General features: G+C 38.6%; 1 non-coding gene across 1 annotated transcript; it reads right to left on the reverse strand.

The window, feature by feature from the left end:
* Positions 1 to 2,422: 2,422 nt before the first annotated feature.
* On the reverse strand, positions 2,423 to 2,529 carry LOC136519178 (small nucleolar RNA R71). The gene has a single exon (XR_010774740.1). It is a non-coding gene; the product is annotated as a small nucleolar RNA R71 (small nucleolar RNA).
* Between the last annotated feature and the right edge of the window lie 19,096 nt (positions 2,530 to 21,625).

The following is a 21,625-nucleotide window of genomic DNA, read 5'->3' on the forward strand; positions in this document are numbered from 1 at the left end:
TCAGATCAAACCAACTTGAAAGAACGGTGTAGATGCAATCTAGGAGGTGGTGGGAAACCGACGTATGAAGGAGGGGCTGACATGTGGGCCTAGGGGCTGAGCGGTCTACAAGTGGGGTTGGGCAGCCCCACTTGGCAGCCCCTGCCCCTCTACTTTGGCGTGGAGTCCTCTCGAGTCTTCTAGAGTCTGTTTCACTATGGATAAGCATGATTTGCTTTGACAAATAGGTCTGCCTTGCCGGTTTTCTAGATGAACCCTGCTGAAAACACAGATTCACCAAAACTTATAGAATTTGTCGGTTCAAACCCCTAAACCTATGTTGGTAATCCTTTTTATACATTTATATAAGTTATATTGATAGTTTATGATTGATGTTCACGATCGTCAACAATGTTTTACTTATATCATCCAACAAAAGCAGTCAACTTTACTTGTATAAATGCATAAAAAAGATCACCAACACAGACTTAGGGGTTTTAACTAACAATTTCCATGAGTTTTGGCAAATCTATGTTTTAGCAGGGTTATTTTAGAAAACCATCAAGGAGGATCACATCATCAAATAAAATCACGCTTATCCACAGCGAAATCAACTCTAGAAGGTTCCAGAAGACTTCACACCAAAGCAAGGGGCAAGCCACTGCTAGGTGGGGTCGGCCAGCCCCACCTAGAGGCCACTCGGCCCCTGGGGGACCCACCTGTTAGTCTCTATCGTACATCGGTTCCCCACTACCTCCTAGGATGTAGCTACGCCATCCTTTAAGTCAGTTTGCTCCAAGGACCCATGTTGGATGCTCCGGCCTATATAACCAGCCCTTGCCCTCCCCTCCAGGGCACGCTACCATAAATCAAGAGTAGACTAGAAATTAGGGTTTCTATAAAGAAGAGAATAGAGCTCCAATTCTTCAAGTTTCTAGTATAGGCTAGCTAGCAAGGTTCAAGTAGAGTTTGGGCTATCGCTTAGGATTCCGAATCTACCATTTAGAGACTGGTATAGCCATTGTATCTCTTTATTTATGACTTTGTGCTACTTCAATATTATATTGCTATTTATTATGTTCCTAGTTTGCTCTAGTAATATGCTGGATATAGTTATGATTGATGATGAATATATGCATATGTCGCAAAGCTCTTAGCTCAGTACTCGAGTGAGTTAAGTGGTCGACATTATGTAAGTATGGTGCTTAGATATTGTTTTCCTATGGATTCCTTCTGCACTCTAGGTCATGTGGTAGATCAAGGATGTGACACTCCCATTGAGTTCTTTGTAGTTCACTCCTCGTTTGTAGAGCATGTAGAACGTGATTGCGAAAGAAGACAAGCACTATTCTTGATCTTCCTTAGTAATGTTCCTTATGCATATATCCAAAGTTAGTTATACTATAGATGAGAGTGTATATACTTGGATGTACAAAAGACTTAGTAGATAAGTAATGACTTAGGAATCTTTTGCTCTTAACGAATATCTTGCTTAGCCTTACTATATTTTATGAGTATCTATTTCTATCTCTGGAATACCATTATTACCTTACACTTATCATTTATTTATCATTTGACTTACCCCTACCATAGCATGAGAGTGGTTTTATCATAAGTATACATATTTATCAATATCTATGCCAACACAACCCCATAGCTCCTCCCTGTAGATAAAATATAAATAACGTTACTCGTTATACTCCCGAGTGATATGCTACAATGGTAAATTATCTGTGCGCTTGTGGATACCTTATATATATAGTTTACAAGTGTTCTCATAATTATCAATAATGCATTTCTGGCATCATGCTAGGGATGACAACTTAGTTAAGAGTGATGCTAAGAAATGTCAACAAGCATTTCTGGCGCCATTATCGAGGAAGGGCACATGGCTAGAGAATTGACCAAATAAATACTTATTGATAAAATCATAACCTCTGCTTTAGCAGGCTTACCCTTGTTTGTCTTTGTTCATATCTTATATAGGGTATTGCAGGATTGGTTGTGATTTACCAATAAATTCCATCAATCAGAATCAACCATATCAAGAGGAAGCTCAACACTAGTTTCTGAAGCTATGGCTAACAAGACTCTATGTGAGTTCTCTGCTCCTAAGCACCAAGAACATTCACACTGGACCAACACTCAAAACTAATAATCTTGAGTTTGAGCTCAAGCCAAGCCTCATCAACATGGTGCAAGCTACCCCATTCAGCGAAAAGGCACATGAAGATGCTAGTGCTCATCTTTAGAATTTCCTAGAGATAAGTAGCATGGTCGTCATCAAGGACATTGCTCAAGACATCGTACTTCTCTACCTCTTTCCATTCTCACTTGTTGGAAGAGCGAAGCAATGGTTCTACACCAACAAAGATCACATCAATACATAGGCAAAGTGTTCAAAGACCTTCCTAGAAAAGTTTTTCCCTGTAGGCAAGACCAATGCCTTAAGAGGAAAGATTTTAAACTTCCAACAATAGAAAGGAGAGACCATTCCAAAAGCATGGGAACATTTTCAAGAATATGTTTCAGATTGCCCTCGTCATGGAATGGAAGATTGGTTGCTCATGCAAAGTTTCTACCATGGATTAACTCAGAAAGCCCATGAACAACTAGATGCCATTGCTGGAGGATCATTTATGTCACTCATCCTTGGAAAAGCTGAAACTCTTATGGAAAAGATAGCCTCTAATCAAGGTTGGTCATCATGCAATAAGAGTGAAGAAGTACCAGAAGAGGTGTGTACATTATCAACCAAGATGGATGCACTATTGAATTGGCTCGAACAGCGAGACAACTACAAGAAAGATCGTTAGGCCATTCAAGATGCTTTCAATGCTCAAAACACATGTGGAGAGTATTTGGGGATTGAATTCCATGAATCGTATGAGGATGTAAACATTATTGGCAACAATTTAGGTTCACAACAACAGAGACAAGGATGGAAACAACAACAACGGTCAACTTACCAAGGGAAGTATCTAGGTAATTACTACAATTCTTCTAATCCCAAGCAACCATCCTTAATAGAATTAATCTTAGAACAAGCTAGGATTAATGAGAGTATTTCTAAAAAGCTTGCTTTTAATGACAAGGTCCTAGAAAATATAAATACTAAAATGGATAGTTTTTCTTCTGCCATACAAGACCAACTTAACTATAATAAAAAGATAGAATCTCAATTAGCCCAGTTGGCCGCTGCTCTACCTTTTGCCACTAACCTTGAGAAGGTCAATGCCATAACCACAAGAGGTGTTAAGTCTACTCATGATCCACCATATCCGACAAGGACAAGTAAGACACCAATGGAAGTGTAGGAAGAGGAGAAGAAGGACAACAAAGAAGTTGGGCCACAAGAGCAAGAGTTACAACAAGATTTTCATGACATGACCCTCCTACCATTTCCACGTAGAAATAGAAAAGCCAAAATGGATGAGCAGTTTGGTAAGTTTGTAGAGGTAATTCAAAAGTTATATATCAATATTCCGTTGCTAGATGCTATGCATGTACCTACCTATACGAAGTATCTCTAAGATATCATCAACAATAAAAGACCACTGCCCTCCACTAAGGTAATCAAGTTAACAGAGGAGTGTAGTGCGGCCATTCTAAACACTTCACCAGTCAAGAAGAAGGATCCAGGATGCCCCACTATCGACTATTCAATTAGGAGCTAGAACTTTGAGAATGCGTTATGCAATCTTGGAGCAAGTGTCGGTGTCATGCCCAAGAAGGTCTTCGACAAGCTCAACTATTCAACACTCACACCAACATCGATGTGTTTATAACTAGCCGACCAATCAGTCTGGTACCCTACAGTAATCGCTGAGAATATTCTGGTAAAAATATGAAATTTCTTTGTTCATGTAGATTTTGTGGTACTTGACATGCAGACTCCACTCATTCTTGGGAGACCCTTCCTAAGCACTACAAATGCACACATTGATATCGGAGCTGGAGAGATCAAATTACATATTAATGAAAAGGAAGAGCAGTTCACTTTCAAGCCATGACCGGAACAATGCTCCAATTTGGAATGGCATGAGAAGCAAGTATCAGGGTCTCCATCTCCGAGACCAAAGGATACACCTGAAGAATGAAACCGAACGAAGAAGTCTGGTTTGGTGGACTTAAAATTTTGAACCCTCGCTGGGAGATAACTTAGTAGTTATCTATATTTACTTTTCGCATTATATTTTTACTTTAGCATATCTACTTCTTAAAACTTGCATTAGAAAAATGAAATAAACAATTCTCATCATGGCATACTAAAAATTCAAGCCCCATGTAAATAATTTTTATGGATCGTAAAAACCCCATAAGAAATATTTATGTTGGAGGTGTAAAAATATAAATACCATCATTCATCTTCTTATATTTTATAGTATCACAAAAGTATTTTTGCATTGCATATTTATAAATGTATACGGTAGAAATACGATTACCGAGACCCACAACTACGTGGGGCCCACCACCATCACCTCCATATCTCCACCACCCTCACTCTGCACCATCCAGGAGATATTTTCCAAGGAAAGGAGCACTTCACCTACTTAACCACGAAGCAAAGGAAGCATCAGGAATTAGAGAGGCCATTTGGCCACCTTATGGGGCCAGCTGGCCCCACCACTAGGCCAAGCGGCCTCCCCCTCTCCCCTCTATAAATACCACTTCTCCTAGCTGCTCAACTCACTCACACATACTACATTTCACCATTCTAAGTTCAAAAATCCAGTTTCAAATTTTGTAGTTAAAATTCTCTTCAATAGAGAAGTGTTGGAGTAAGAAAGAGTGTGGAAAAGTTTGAGTGTGAGAGTAGTGTTAAAATCTTGAGAAAGAGAGGAAGAGGTGCTGCTGAAATTTGAGCAAGAAAAATAGAGTTTAAAAGTGGTAGTGTTGTCCAAATAAAGAGAGGAGATTAAAAAGAATTAGGGTGGAAGACATGCCAAAATCTTGATTCGAATATTCACTAGGCAATCTCGGATGGCTAACCTCTGGACGAATGACTTTTGGACGGCTAACCACTAACATTTTTATTTTTCTAATCCCATTCCACGAGTTGTGTTCTTTTGTCTATTTTGCAGGAAAATGAGCAAGATCGCCGGCAAGCTCAAGCGGGCGATATCGTTCCATTCAACGAGAAGTTCTTCATCCCGAGCAAGCATCGACATGGAGGTTGATCCTCCGTCTTTCGCTGTTGGAGCACCATCCACGATTTGTATGCACAGTTGTTAAAAAATGGTAAGGATGGGAAAAGAGTCATGATATATATGGACTACATAAATGAATTTCCGTTACCAAACCGGAACCTCGGTCTGTATGTGGTAGATTCATTTGTCTTTGATTTGCAGAAAATAGAGTAAGCACCTTGCAGGAGTGCCTATACAAGGATCACTCGCAACCCGCAGCCTCGGTACCGTGGAGACGACCCCATTCTAGAAGAAGCTGCCTTCACCAGCTATGCAGGATTTGGTCAAGCAGGACCTTCCTAGGTGTACCTTCCTCAGCATGCAAGTTGGGACCAGCCGGGATTGTCACACCCCAAAATTTCTGATTTTGAGTTGTGCATAAAAACACAAATTAAAATAAATATTTTGATATTTGGAAAAAAATTTCCAAGTTTAGTTTAAGTTGGCATTAGGAAAAATGTAAATCTTCAAACTTTTCTGAATTAATTTGACAAGATATTGCTTGATGTGATGTAGTTGGCATTAGGAAAAATGTAAATCTTCAAACTTTTCTGAATTAATTTGACAAGATATTGCTTGATGTGATGTTTGCTTGTGGTTTCTTTGTGTGATGAGAGTGAGCAAAGTCATTAAAATGTGTTTAGTAGGTCGATGTTCCTTTTTGGGCATGCCTTTATCATTTTCTGCAATCAAATTCCTTGTTTCTCAGCTCAAAGCTTTCGTTCGGAGCCTCTCAAAATCTTTTCTTTCTAAACCAAATCACTCATTTCAGTTTCTCGTCCGTCAATCAATCTCTACAAATTTCTTGGGAATTTTTCTGGCTTTTTCTGGCACTTGTTCTCGCTTTTCTACAAGCATAATCTATTTTTTTAGATATGCCAAAATATCTTTTCATGAGCTCTAAATACTTTATTTGGGTTCCTCATGTTCCATAATGTCTCTGAAAATTTTCCCCAAATTTTCAGAGCTTTTGGAGTATTTTTCACGGCTTAAAAAGCAATTCTGAACTTTTCTGGAATTATTTTATTCGTGAAATTAATTAATTTTGAAAATAATAAAATCTCTATTCTTCTACCAACCATCAAAGCCCATGCGAAATTATCCTAAAGGCCCATGTCTTTATTTACTAGTAGGCTTTAATGTTTCTTTAGGCTTATTTGTAAAGTTGGAATAGGTGCAACATCAATTAGTATCAGGAAAAAGTCTACTTAACCCCCCATCTTTCATACTTGGTCTACTTCACCGCCAACTATAAAATCATCTGTTTTACCCCCTAAACTTTCCAAAACCGTCTATTTTACCCCCTGGGTGGTTTTCAGCGGCGGTTTTACTATAGTAACAGCGGGTCTGCTACAGTAACTGTGGGTTTGCTACATTGTCGGTGGTTTTGAATTTTCTTTTTTTTATTTATTTTTGGTAAATTTTTGAAAAACCATAGTAAATCATCGAAAAATTATAAAATGAAAAATCTAATTTTATTGGACTCCACATGAGTAGATCTGCACAGTTAATATATAATACGGTATGCTTTAGTACAAATTTTTTTTGTAGCTTTAGATTAATTGGAAAATCCATTTTGTCTGTAATTAATTAGAATTTATCTATAACTAAGTTATACATAGTCCAATGAGTACGAAATTTTACTATAGTTCAAGCATACAATAATTAACGTACCATAAAAATTTTACCACAATTGGACCATAAAAGCTGCAGCTATGAATTATTCCAATTAATTACAGACAAAATTGGATTTTCCAATTAATCTAAAGCTACAAAAAAAATTGTACTAAAGCATACCGTATTATATATTCATTGTGTAGATCTACTCATGTGGAGTCCAATAAAATTAGATTTTTTATTTTATGATTTTTCTATAATTTACTATGATTTTTCAAAAATTCACCGAAAATAAATAAATAAAATTCAAAACAACAGGCACTGTAGCAAACCCACCGTTAATGTAGCAGGCCCTGCTGTTACTGTAGCAACACGCCGCTGAAAACCGCCCAGGGGGTAAAATAGACGGTTTTGGAAAGTTCAGGGGGTAAAACAGACGGTTTCATAGTTGGAGGGTGAAGTAGACCAAGTATAAAAGGTGGGGGTTAAGTAAACTTTTTCCATTAGTATCATACTGCTAATTGATGTAGAGGTGCGGAGTTCTCCTTCCTATATATACATCAACCTTTTAGACAAAGCACACCCGAACTATCATATAGAGAACCCTAGTCTGAGATTTCCACGATAGTAAATTAGATTTTTCCCATCATCTCTCCACTGCGTCGCCTCTGGTGACCATCCTCGTTTCTTCTGGTGCGTGACTCCCTCTGATCTGTTGAGTACTTATCGTTTGTTTTCCTTCTCGTTTTCTTTCCGGTCAATGCCTGATCTCTCAGTCTGCACAGCAAAACTCTTGTCTGTCGTTTGCCTCCCTGCTGCAGCAGCAAGCTGCAAAGACGGCCGTGTACTCTATTCTCCTTCGAGCCATTAAATTCAGCAAGCAAAATATCAGGTCATGAAGGAATAAGCAGGCTGCCTCCTGTTCGTCTGCAGTTGCCGTACGTCCAGCCCTGTAGCCGAGCCGCTCTCCTTTTGTGGCTGCCCAATCCGGCGTCGTTGCGTGTGCGCCGCACGTGCTACCTGCAGCTGCCCTCCGGTCTTTGCAAGCTCCGGCCGACGCCCCCGCTAAAGCAAGCAAACGAGTCTCCTGGACATCGAGCAGCAACCAGGCATGAAGCCATGAAGGAAGCCACGCTTGGCATGCTATGGTAATTTTGCAAAATCCTCCACCATTAGTTTAATCGGTCTACTTTTAATCATGCACAGTTTAATCATCTTAGCTCCGTTTTGAGTAGTTCTTGTTACATTAGTCTTGTGTTGTTGTAATCTACGTGTTAGTAACAACGTTTAGCATGCCATGTGTCAATGAATTTTATAATTTAGCTATTAACTTGATTAATGGTATGCAACTTGCTTTATAATTAAAAGCAATATATGCTTATACAACGCTCTTTTACAAATAAATGTTAAATTCATTAATACCAACGTAAATATGTTTTCATTGATTATAATTTGGGTAGTTTGAACACACATAATTCGATTAGATGCTCTCATATATTTATTTCTTTTGCAAAGTAAATTTTAAATGACTTTAATAGTATGTGACATGTAACACCCTAGTGTTAAGCATTGCATTTGGCATTTGCATTTTATGAGCACAAGCATCATCCAAGCATTCATGAGTATGAGCATATGAAGTTTTATTTTATTTATCTTCTCTTTATCACATGTGATGTTACTCATATACTTAATTATGCTTGTGATCATATGTGACCAATGCATGAGATGGTTGTGAGGTCACCCAAAATACCTTAGACACAACTGGAATGATATTTGGAACAATGTTTATATTCATGACTTAAGCCAATTTTGCTTCTAAGTGTTTGCTTACTTTGTAATGCTATTTTCATGATGCTAGTTTGACCAAAGTTGAACAGTAGCTTAGAGTGTTTGCATGGCTGTGTGATCTAAATAAAAGTTGTAGTACAAATCATGGGTAACAAACTTTATTTAAGGGTCAGCTAATTCAGTGTCTAAAATGGTCAAATAGAGCTCACAAGTTCCAACAAAATGTTATTTTGTGACAATTTTTCTAAGTGTAGAATGCTGATTTCAGTTTCAAAGTAGCTCACTATAGAGCTTTGTAGTTTAAAAACCATTGCGAATTAGATAAAACTCTTTTAATCAATCTTGTAGCTTTCACTTAGCTCTACAAAGTTTATTAAGGATTTTTATGCTAAAACACCATGGATTAGGAGTAGTAATCGCTTGAAGATGCTCCGTCGTCGGCCTGATGGCCAATTCAGAGCCGCGTCGACCATCGTGGCCAATCACACGCAGGCCACAGGCGCCACCTGGTGGCCGTCCACCGGTGATGGCCCCACTGGTAAGGACGGAGTGGGCATATGTGGACGCCGAGCTGCGTGCCTCTCACTCGCGCACACTCTTTGCCTTGTCTCTCTCTCTCTCACTCTTGCGCTCGCCAAAGCGGAACCGCAGCACCGCCATTGTTGCCATCGACCTTTGCCGTGCTTGCGCACCACCACCACCGCGCCAATAGCTTGCGCACACCGCTCGCCCGTGAACCGCTCCACCTCCCCGAACCGCCTGTGCCACCATCCGAGCTCAGGTGAGGCCGCATTTGGTGTCGACATCGCCTCCATAGCTACGGTGCGCCGTCGAGCTCCAAGCTCACCTGTGGCCAGCCCTATCCACCATAGCTCATACCTTCTACTCCGTTGGTCTATCATCGCCCTAGGTCATAGGTGCTCATGCCATATCCTAGTTCCCCGCTACCATCGCTATCACGCCGGAACATCACCGTGCCACCGATGTGCTTGCGCCGCCATGCCACATGCACGTGGCCAAGCCTCACCGCCACTTCACAGTGTCTTGATCCGCGCTGTAGAGCTTCGCTAGGGTTCATGGATGTTGCAGCCGCGCTCGCCTAGCCATGCCATCGCCAGAGATAGTCGGAGCACCACCGTGCACCACTGCCTAGCTAACATGCTCATCGGTGAGGTAGTTTCGGAGATCCTCTGAGCAAACCTAGGGTACCAGTAGATGCGCGTGATGATGGGGAACACAACAGAGGTGACCACGTCGCCGGTGACCTTGCCGTCGGCGAGTTCTCCCCAGTCAAAGCACCGCCTCTGTTCTGTATCGCTGTCATGTGGGGCCGGGTTGACTGCGGGACCCACACGTTAGTCACAGCGGGGTGTATAGACCGGGTGCACCTAGCATTTAGGGTTTAGTTAGTTTTGTTTATTTTTCAGATATTTGAATATAAACTTGCAAAAATTGTATCTAGAGCTAGGAGTATCCAAATAGGGTGAACCAAATTTTGTTGGATTCATCATGAAGATTACTATTTGATAAAAAATATGAAATCTACTGCTTAGGCCATTTTTCTGCGAGAATTAAATTGAGCAAGATAAGTGCTTTTAAAGTAGTTTATATCATGTAAAATGCATAACTTGAGCTAGGAAAGTGATAAAATTGTGATTCTAATTTTATTGGTCTTGTGTTGATATGCTCTAGCTAGGAAAAATACTAAACCTATAGCAGACATACTTGTAATATGGTCTTCCTATTTAATCTTAATTAATTGCTAGATTCTAGTGAAATTAATTAGGGTAAAAATACATAACATATGATCATTCAAATTTTTACACAGTATTCTCATGCTAGGAGGAAAGTGAAAAAAAATTAAATCTGTTGCTTGACACTTTTTACTATAATAAACTATTTTTGCTAAAATAAGCATATGTAACTTGCCATTTTTGTAGAGGTAGCTATACTTGTCCAAATGGCATGAAATTTGTATAGTAGACTATTAGGGTCCTATGTAGTCTACTGTAATTTTCTTGGAATTTATTGAGCACTGTAAATATTTACTCTGTAAATCACCATATTATCTAAGGAAATTAATAAATAAATATAAATAAATTAGTTAGGCTTAACTATGATATTTTCTGTGGTGTGTGTGATGCATATAATATTTTAATACTATTAGTGAGTCTTAGAAGTATTTGTTTATAGGCAACTAGTTAACTATTGATTTATAATTTAACTAGATGATTGCATGTGTAGTTTCTGTTGTGGTGATGATTTCATGATGATAATGATCTTTTATGTAAAGATGGTTAATAAAAAAGTTGTAGATAACTTACTTATCTACCTTGTTGTAAATTTTCATAGTCATGGGCCTTATGGTTTTAGAATTATATCTGTTAGAAGTCTGCTATCATAAATACTTGTTCTCTAGATAGATTTAAAAGATAGAATTGTTTGGCCTAGATAACTACTGAATCACCTTAATATAATTAAAAGAAAGTTATAAGAAATTTCATAAGATTTCTAGAATATCCACAACCATATTATTTTGATGTGTATAACTCCAGTTATAGTCAAAATAAGTGGTTGTTGTATTGTAGTCCAGAAAATTGCTTAGATTAGAATTTGTTTAATTACTAGAGAAGAGATATACACCTACTCATTAAAAGAAAATTTATCTTGTTATAACCTTAATGCAACGCTGTTAAGAATACTTATGAGGATGCATTTCATCACACCATATCATATCATGCATGTCAATATATATGCATTCGTGATATCTTATTTCATGCTCATGCATATAGGATCATCCAAGGGGATCACTCTATTGGAATTCAACGAAGAAGAGCTAGAGGAACAATAGGAGGTACCTCAGGTCGTAGCTCTAGAAGGTGAGGAGCAAGCTCTTGAGGTCCTACCCGAGTGCTCGGATCATAGTCCAACTTCCTTTATCAAAGGTAAGCCTTGGAGCATTCTAAGTCTTCCATGTTTTACAAAATATCACTTGAGTCTGTTATATTTGATGAATTAGGTTATAAGAGTTGGTTGGAAACACTTAATGCATAGAACTACCTTGTCTAGATATGTACCTTTAACCCTATGTAGGTCCATGATCGAATATATGCTTAGCTAAGCTTAGACTGGTAGAAGTCGGTGATTTTCTGTCATCTGCGAGATATAGGTGGGCACTGAACCACGGTTGGCTAGATTTGCTATCGTGTAAAAGAACTATGGATGTTCTAAATCGAGGCCGGACAGAGTTTATGTTGTAGGTTGACTCATGTGATTCCGTCTGCACCGATTAAGGACCATATCATGGCTAGTCCTCGGTCATTTTGAATGCATGCCTCTCACATAGCTGATCAGATAACTCATTCCGACCATGAAGTCAAGTAGCTCAACTTAGGTTGGACCCCATTTTGTAAGAGTGCGCACTCTGGATGGTAGTAAGGATATACGGGGAGCCAGATGTGAGCACAAGGGTAGGCTGGGCCTAAACGTTCTAGCAGCTGGTCGTCCCTGATTATGCAGCGCTAATTGAACCCATGAAATGTGGACTTGAGTTATACCAAAGGTGACCTAATATGACCGTTTATCTGGTCTGCCTGGGTTTATGTTAGGAATAAATTTCTAGCTGGTTGAAATCAATTCGAATCGCTGTCTATCCCGAATAGTGTCAAAGCGCCGCCTCTATTCTATTTCACTATCATGTGGGGCTCAGTTGACTGCGAGACCCACGCATCAGTCATAGCAGGGTGTATAGACCGGGTGCACCTAGCATTTAGGGTTTACTTGGTTTTGTTTATTTTTTAGATATTTGAATACAAACTTGCAAAAATTATATCTAGAGCTAGGAGTATCCAAATGGGGTGAACTAAATTTTGTTGGATTCATCATGAAGATTACTATTTGATAAAAAATATGAAATCTACTACTTAGGCCATTTTTCTATGAGAATTAAATTGAGCAAGATAAGTGCTTTTAAAGTAGTTTATATCTTATAAAATGCATAACTTGAGCTAGGAAAGCGATAAAATTGTGATTCTAATTTTGCTAGTCTTGTGTTGACATGATCTAGCTAGGAAAAATACTAAACCTATAGCAAACATACTTGTAATATGGTCTTCCTATTTAATCTTAATTAATTATGAGATTCTAGTGAAATTAATTAGGGTAAAAATACAAAACATATGATCATTCAAATTTTTACACAATATTCTCATGCTAGGAGGAAAGTGAAAAAAATATTAAATCTATTGCTTGACACTTTTCACTATGCTAAACTATTTTTGCTAAAATAAGCATATGTAACTTGTTATTTTTGTAGAGGTAGCTATACTTGTTCAAATGGCATAAAATTTGTACAGTAGACTATTAGGGTCCTGTGTAGCCTACTACAATTTTGTCGGAATTTATTGAGTAGTGGAAATATTTACTCTATAAATCACCGTATTATCTAAGGAAATTAATAAATGAATATAAATAAATTAGTTAGGCTTAACTATGATGTTTTCTGTAGTGTGTGTGATGTATATAATCGTTTGATACTATTAGTGAGGCTTAGAAGTATTTGTTTATAAGCAACTAGTTAATTATTGCTTTATAATTCAACTAGATGATTGCATGTGTAGTTTCTGTTGTGGTGATGATTTTTTTATGATAATGATCTTTTCTATAAAAAAGTTGTAGATAACTTACTTATCTACCTTATTTCAAATTCTCATAGTCATGAGCCTTATGGTTTGAGAATTATATCTATTAAAAGTCTGCTATTAGAAATACTTGTTCTCTAAATAGATTTGAAAGATGGAATCGTTTGGCCTAGATAACTACTGAATCACCTTAATATGATTAAAAGAAATTTGTAAGAAATTTCATAAGATTTCTAGAATGTCCACAACCATATTATTTTGATGTGTATAACTCCAATTATAGTCAAAACAAGTGGTTGTTGTCTTGTAGTCTAGAAAATTGCGTAGATGAGCATTTGTTTTATTACTTGAGAAGAGATATACACCTACTCAGTAAAAGAAAATTTATCTTGTTATCACCTTAATGCAATGTTGTTAAGAACACTTATGAGGATGCATTTCATAACACCATATCATATCATGCATGTCAGTATATATGTATTCATGATATCTTATTTCATGCTCATGCATATAGGATCGTCTGAGGGGATCACTCTATTGGAATTCAACAAAGAAGTGCCAAAGGAACAACAGGAGGTACCTTAGGTCCTAGCTCTAGAAGGTGAGGAGCAAGCTCTTGAGGACCTACCCGAGTGCCCGGATCATAGGCCAACTTTCTTTATCAAAGGCAAGCCTCGGAGCATTCTAAGTCTCCCATACTTTACAAAATATCCCATGCTTTACAAAATATCACTTGAGTCTTTTATGTTTGATTCATTAGGTTATAAGAGTTGGTTGGAAACACTTAATGCATAGAACTACCTTGTTAAGATATGTACCTTTAACCATGTGTAGGTTCAGGATCGAATATATGCTTAGCTATGCTTAGACCGATAGAAGTTGGGTGATTTCCTGTCACCTACGAGACATAGGTGGGCACTAAACCATGGTTGGCTAGATTTGCTATTGTGTAAAAGAACCGTGGATGTTGTAAATCGAGGCCGGATGGAGTTTATGTTGTAGGTTCACTCATGTGATTCTGTCTGCGCCGATTAAGGACCATATGGTGGCTGATCCTCGGTAATTTTGAACACATGCCTCTCACTTAGCTGGCCAGATAACTCATTCTAACCATGAAGTCAAGTAGCTCAACTCAGGCTAAGCCCTATTTTGTAAGAGTGCACACTCTGAATGGTAGTAAGGATGTGCGGGGAGCTAGACATGAGCCCAAGGGTAGGCCAGGCCTGAACGTCGTAGCAGCTAGTCATCCCTGATTGTGTGGCACTTATCAAACCCATGAAATATGGACCTGAGTTGTACCAAAGGTGACCTAAAGTGACCATTGATCTGGTCTACCTGGGTTTGTGTTAGGAATAAATTCCTAGCTGGTTGAAATTGATTTGAATCGCTGTCTCTTCTGGATAGTGAAAAACTTGACTGAGCTTTCTTCTATCATAGTGTTAATGGCAAGTGGAATGGTTCTGAGAATGAAATATTAAATGTCTATAGTTATTATTGTGCTATCATTAACAATATACTACATGTTTGGCATAGGTTAGTCACTAATCTAGAGATGAATAGCTATAATTAACTTGATGACCGAATTATAAAAGGTATAGTCGAATTAGTGGTTTTTATGCAAAATGTTGTCAAGCTAGCTCCACTTATAAAGCCTTGCATGATCCTTGGAGTAACTTTATTTTTGGTTTATGATGGGTAAGTCTAGCTGAGTACCTTCTCATACTTATGGTTTATTCCCATTGTTGCAGATAATACGATGTATCATGGTTACTATAAGAACTGCTTCTATCCTGCCATGGACGAGGAGTAGGGCCCTGTGTAGCGGACTATGACGCCTAAGAGGGGGGTGGGCTGAATTAAGCAACTTAAAATTCTAACTCTAAACTATGGCCTCTTTTTCTAACCCAAGCAAAACCTATGCAATAGATAAACTATCTAAATGTGCAACTATAGTTTTGCTAAAGTGTTGCTATCTCTACCATAAAAGGAGTAATACAATAAATGTAAATGCAGAAGCTAAAGAGCAAGGTAGAGATATGCAAACTCTCATCGACAACTCTGGTATTTAGTAGATAGTTCAACATTGAGATTAGCAAAGTTCTCATATTGTTCAAGCAAAGTTTTATATGCTTATTGTGAACTACATAGCTTTGCTTTTAATTTTCTAGCTTCTTTTGTTGACTAGTGCAAACTTTAGCATAATTAAGATTTTGTTGCACAATTTCATCATAAGAAGGCATTTCATCATCACTGTCACTCTCACTAGAGGATGAGCTTTTGTTACCTCGTGCCATAAGGCACATACGAGAAGATCTTGATGATGAGTGCTTGCACCCTTGCCTCTTATGATGGTGTTCTTCTTTACTTGAAGAATCATCCCATGACCTTATTGATGTGAGGGCTTGGTTCTTGCATGCCTTCTTCTTTGTCTTAGGTGTGGGCTTATTTGGATAAACTTCCACAAAGTGCCCCAACTCACCGCATCCATAGCATCCTCTCTTTTTTTGCTCATTTCTTTGATTGGTGAAAATAAGATCTTGAATTTGGATGGGCACACTCTTGACATTGAGCCTTTGGATCATCTTCTCCACCTTGTTGATAAGTTTGATTGATTCTTCATCAAGGTCAAATGTGGAGGAGCAAGATTGATCATCATCACTTGAATCTTCATCATCATTAGCATCCTCATCTTCTTCTTCATCTTCACTTGAGGAGACTGAGCTTGAGCTTGTCTCAACTTGCTTGCTCTTCATCTTCTTTTTCTCGCTACATGTGAGAGCTTTACCTTTGCTAGATGAAGAGGCTTCGACTTGACCCATCTTACATGACATTTCAAATGCCACTATCTTGCTAATGACTATGCCCGGGGTCATGGTGCTCAAGTTCTCCATGTTGTGAAGGATGATGATGATGCTTGCATATTTCTTTTGTGGTAGCATAGAGATGATCTTCCTCATGATGTCCACATCATCTAGCTTTGTCAGTCCTATTGAATGGAGCTCATTGATAATTAGATTCAAATGAGAATACATGTCACGAATAACCTCTCTGTACTTGACCGGACTCTGCTGTCCTATGTTTGATCGATCTACTGCCAGCGTCCGGTCACTACTGCTGCCGAGCCTCTTGATCGAGCATCCGGTCACTATGCTACCAGCGTCCGGTCACTTCTATGAGCTCATTTCTTCGCGATCTTGCATACGACTTGGTTCCTATCTTCATGCTTGGACTTTGCTCGTTATCTTGGGTGTTCTCTTATGCTTCTAAGGTCTTGCTTATGGTGTTGATCATCGGATCATCACGTTGCCTTCATCCAAGTCACATCTTGCACCCTATTGAACTACAAAACAATCACTTGCAAGTTCATTAGTCCAATTTGGTTGTGTTGGTCATCAAACAACAAAATCCAAAGTAAATGGCCTAGGGTCCATTTTCCTTACAATCTCCCCCTTTTTAGTGATTGATGACAATATGACCAAAGCAAGCAAATAATAAAAATTTGGAATTTAAAAACTATCTACTTGCTAGGATGCAATACAAGGGGCAAGGTTATATGATGCTAAAAGATACTACTTGTAAGACTAAAAGATGCTACATAACAACTTATCGTGCCCTTGCAAATGTCCCCTTGTGGCATTATGGATATAATCCTTGCTTCCTGCAAATTCTCCTCCTTACATAGACTAATCCATAATCCACTATCCTCCCTTTCTCGGACCATTACCACTTGTAAATTATTATGATCTAGCTTATGGCCCTACAAATTAATGCTTGCTTTTGGTCCTCTAAATTCTCCCCCTTTGGAATCAAACACCAAAAAGAAATACATTAGTAGCATAAGGGAGGGTCAAACTTTGTGATCCTTTGTGTGTAGAGTGGAAAGGGTCACAAAATTTGACTCTCACATTATATAAATTAAGCTCCCCCTAAATATATGCATACATATGGTAGAAAGCAAGGCATATGCATATTTGGCAAATTATTGCTCAAGGGAATTTAATCTATATAATGCATGGAGAAAGCATATAAATATCAAAATGAAATCAACATGATGATATCGGTTTAGAAATACCACATGTGGAAACCAATTTGATTTCTACCACTTGCAATAGGTAGTGGATATTTGAAGTATGATGCTTAACTCCGGGGACTCCATTTTTCTTGCAATGAGACTACTACACACATGATAAGCTTGAAAAGGTGTTAGTCTCAAAGCATCCAACTTGTAGAGTAACCTTCAACTAAATTTGTGCACACAAGTGTGGGATACTTGTAGAAGTCATGCACATTGATTTTAGAATCAATAATACCACTTGAAAGATGACATCTTATGAATGTGAGAATCATTTTTGAAGTTGATATTCGGGAGAAATTATTTACAATTTGGACTTTGCCACATATTAGATGAACAATCAAAAGACAAGCTTTGTGTCATACTCCTAAACAATTTTAAACCATGTTGGTTTGCTCCAAGGGTTAAGAATGAAACCGAGCAAGCCTACCATAAGATATACCTAGTGTATGCATGACAAAAGATATAAGCATGCAAATGCAAACATAGGCATGAAAAGTAACTAGATGCTTAAAGGTACCAATTTGTAAGAAATACCACTTGTAGGAAATGCAAATTGATACTATTTGAAGGAAATTGAATCTAGTTACCTAACATGGGAAGGGGATTTTGGGTCCATAGTATTCACTAACCCACTTAGCAATGATTTTGTCCATCATGATGCACCCCATGAAATACACCCATACTTTGCCAAGTCTCCAAATTCCCCGATGTCCAATGGACATCTCACTTCTCTTTCAGGATCCAAACCTTCTTGGTGCTCTTCATGCTGGAAATGATCTCCTTTGGCACCCAAAAGCGTTTGACCCCATTGTTGGCTTGCTTGTTCACCTTGGTGGCCACCACCTTGTCATTTTTCTTCTTCTTTTAACAAGTATGGTGTGGAGGCCTTCTTGTCCACCTTGTTGGTGTAGGTGTTGGAGAGCTTGCTTGTTTGCTTTTTTCTCTTTCTTCTTTGCTCCTCCACCATTCTTCACCTTGCACTCATAGGACTTGTGACCTTCCTTGTGGCACATCTAGCAAACCATGGTTTGTCCTTCATCAAGCTTCTTCACTCCCTTGACAGTGTTATCTTGATGAAGTTGGGCTTGCTTCACCTTGCCTTTCACTTGAGTCAAGTCCTTGGTGAGGCAAGCTACTTCTTACTTGAGTTGCTTATTCTCCTTTGCAACCTCTTATGTGCATGTATCTACAACAACTTTCTCAACACAAACTTGATTGCACAAAGATGAGTCTAAACATAAATCATTACAAGAAGTAGAGGCTTCCTTTTTAGACATGTTAATGATAGAACTTTTCTTTTTAGATGCCTTGGTGGGGGTTGTACTAATGGCTTTAAGATTAGCAACTTTATTAGTTAGCTCATCACAATGTTTGCACATGGTTTCCATTTTAGCAAGCAAACTTTTATAAGCATCTTGTGAGCTAGCTAACTTTTCTTTTAATTTTTCATTTTTCTTTATAAGTTGCTTATTATTGATTGTGCATGCATTTGTTGTTGCACTAGCCTCAAGTTGCCCAATTTTAGTAGATAGTTCAACATTGAGATTAGCAAAGTTCTCATATTGTTCAAGCAAAGTTTTGTATGCTTCTTGTGAACTATCTAGCTCTACTTTTAATTTTTCGAGCTTCTTTTGTTGACTAGTGCAAACTTTAGCATAATTAAGATTTTGTTGCACAATTTCATCATAAGAAGGCATTTCATCATCACTATCACTCTCACTAGAGGATGAGCTTTCGTTACCTCATGCCATAAGGCACATACGAGAAGATCTTGATAATGAGTGCTTGTGCCCTTGCCTCTTATGATGGTGTTCTTCTTCACTTGAAGAATCATCCCATGACCTTATTGATGTGAGGGCTTGTTTCTTGCATGCCTTCTTCTTTGTCTTTGGTGTGGGCTTATTTGGACAAACTTCCACAAAGTGCCCCAACTCACTGCATCCATAGCATCCTCTCTTTCTTTGCTCATTTCTTTGATTGGTGAAAATGAGATCTTGAATTTGGATGGGCACACCCTCGACATTGAGCCTTTGGATCATCTTCTCCACCTTGTTAATAAGTTTGATTGATTCTTCATCAAGGTTGGATGTGGAGGAGGAAGATTGATCATCATCACTTGAATCTTCATCATCATCGTCATCCTCATCTTCTTCTTCATCTTCACTTGAGGAGCCTGAGCTTGAGCTTGTCTCAACTTGCTTGCCCTTCATCTTCTTTTTCTCACTTCATGCGAGAGCTTTACCTTTGCTCGATGAAGAGGCTTTGACTTGACCCATCTTACGTGACATTTCAAATGCCACTATCTTGCCAATGACTATGCCTGGGGTCATGGTGCTCAAGTTCTCCATGTTGTGAAGGATGGTGATGATGCTTGCATATTACTTTTGTGGTAGCACAGAGATGATCTTCCTCATGATGTCCGCATCATCTATCTTTGTTAGTCCTATTGAATGGAGCTTATTGATAATTAGATTCAAAGGAGAATACATATCATGAACAAGCTCATCATCATTCATTGTAAAGGAATCATAATTTTGTTTAGCTAGACAATGTTTTTGCTCACGGACATTAGATGTGCCATCATGGAGCTCTTGGAGTTTTAACCAAATTTCATGTGCCATATTTAAAGTGAACACTTGGTTAAACACATCCATGCTAAAAGATTCAAACAAGCAATTCTTAGCTCTAGCATTGAAATGTATTTCCTTTTCCTCACTCTTTGTGGGTTTATCAGGATTCTTAATGGTTTTCATCCCATCGCGAGTGACTCTCCAAACACCCAAATCAACCGCCTCAAGGTAGCAAGCCATTCTAGCTTTATAATACCATCAAAGTGTGGAGGCCTAGAGGTATCCATCCCAGCCACTCTAAAAAGCGTCGGCTCAACGGTGGTTAAGCCAAAGATCCAAATTGAGCCAATCAGCTCTGATACCAATTGTAGGGGACCGTGACGCCTAAGAGGGGGGGGGGGGGTGAATTAGGCAACATAAAATTCTAACTCTAAACTATGGCCTCTTTTTCTAACCCTAGCAAAACCGATGCAATAGATAAACTATCTAAATGTGCAACTACGATTTTGCTAAAGTGTTGCTATCTCTACCACAAAAGGAGTAATACAATCAATGTAAATACAGAAGCTAATGAGCAAGGTAGAGATATGCAAACTCTTGTCGACAACTCCGGTATTTAGTAGATAGTTCAACATTGAGATTAGCAAAGTTCTCATATTGTTTAAGCAAAGTTTTGTATGCTTCTTGTGAACTATCTAGCTTTGCTTTTAATTTTTCAAGCTTCTTTTGTTGACTAGTGCAAACTTTAGCATAATTAAGATTTTGTTGCACAATTTCATCATAAGAAGGCATTTCATCATGACTATCACTCTCACTAGAGGATGAGCTTTCGTTACCTCGTGCCATAAGGCACATACGAGAAGATCTTGATGATGAGTTCTTGCACCCTCGCCTCTTGTGATGGTGTTCTTGTTCACTTGAAGGATCATCCCATGACCTTATTGATGTGAGGGCTTGGTTCTTGCATGCCTTCTTCTTTGTCTTGGGTGTGGGCCTATTTGGACAAACTTCCACAAAGTGCCCCAACTCACCGCATCCATAGCATCCTCTCTTTCTTTGCTCATTTCTTTGATTGGTGAAAATGAGATCTTGAATTTGGATGGGAACACCCTTGACATTGAGCCTTTGGATCATCTTCTCCACCTTGTTGTTAAGTTTGATTGATTCTTCACCAAGGTCGGAGGTGGAGGAGGAAGATTGATTATCATCACTTGAATCTTCATCATCATCATCATCATCGTCCTCGTCTTCTTCTTCATCTTCACTTGAGGAGCCTAAGCTTAAGCTTGTCTCAACTTGCTTGCCCTTCATCTTCTTTTTCTTGCTTCATGCGGGAGCTTTGCCTTTGCTCGATGAAGAGGCTTCGACTTGACCCATCTTATGTGACATTTCAAATGCCACTATCTTGCCAATGACTATGCCCAGGGTCATGGTGCTCAAGTTCTCCATGTTGTGAAGGATGGTGATGATGCTTGCATATTTCTTTTGTGGTAGCATAGAGATGATCTTCCTCACGATGTCTGCATCATCTAGCTTTGTTAGTCCTATTGAATGGAGCTCATTGATAATTAGATTCAAATGAGAATACATATCATGAACAAGCTCATCATCATTCATTATAAAGGAATCATAATTTTGTTTAGCTAGACAATGTTTTTGCTCATGGACATTAGATGTGTCATCATGGAGCTCTTAGAGTTTTAACCAAATTTTATGTGCCATATTTAAAGTGAACACTTGGTTAAACACATCCATGCTAAAAGATTC

The sequence above is a fragment of the Miscanthus floridulus genome, chromosome 17, assembly GCF_019320115.1.
Source record: "Miscanthus floridulus cultivar M001 chromosome 17, ASM1932011v1, whole genome shotgun sequence".
In the NCBI taxonomy this organism is placed as follows: domain Eukaryota; kingdom Viridiplantae; phylum Streptophyta; class Magnoliopsida; order Poales; family Poaceae; genus Miscanthus; species Miscanthus floridulus.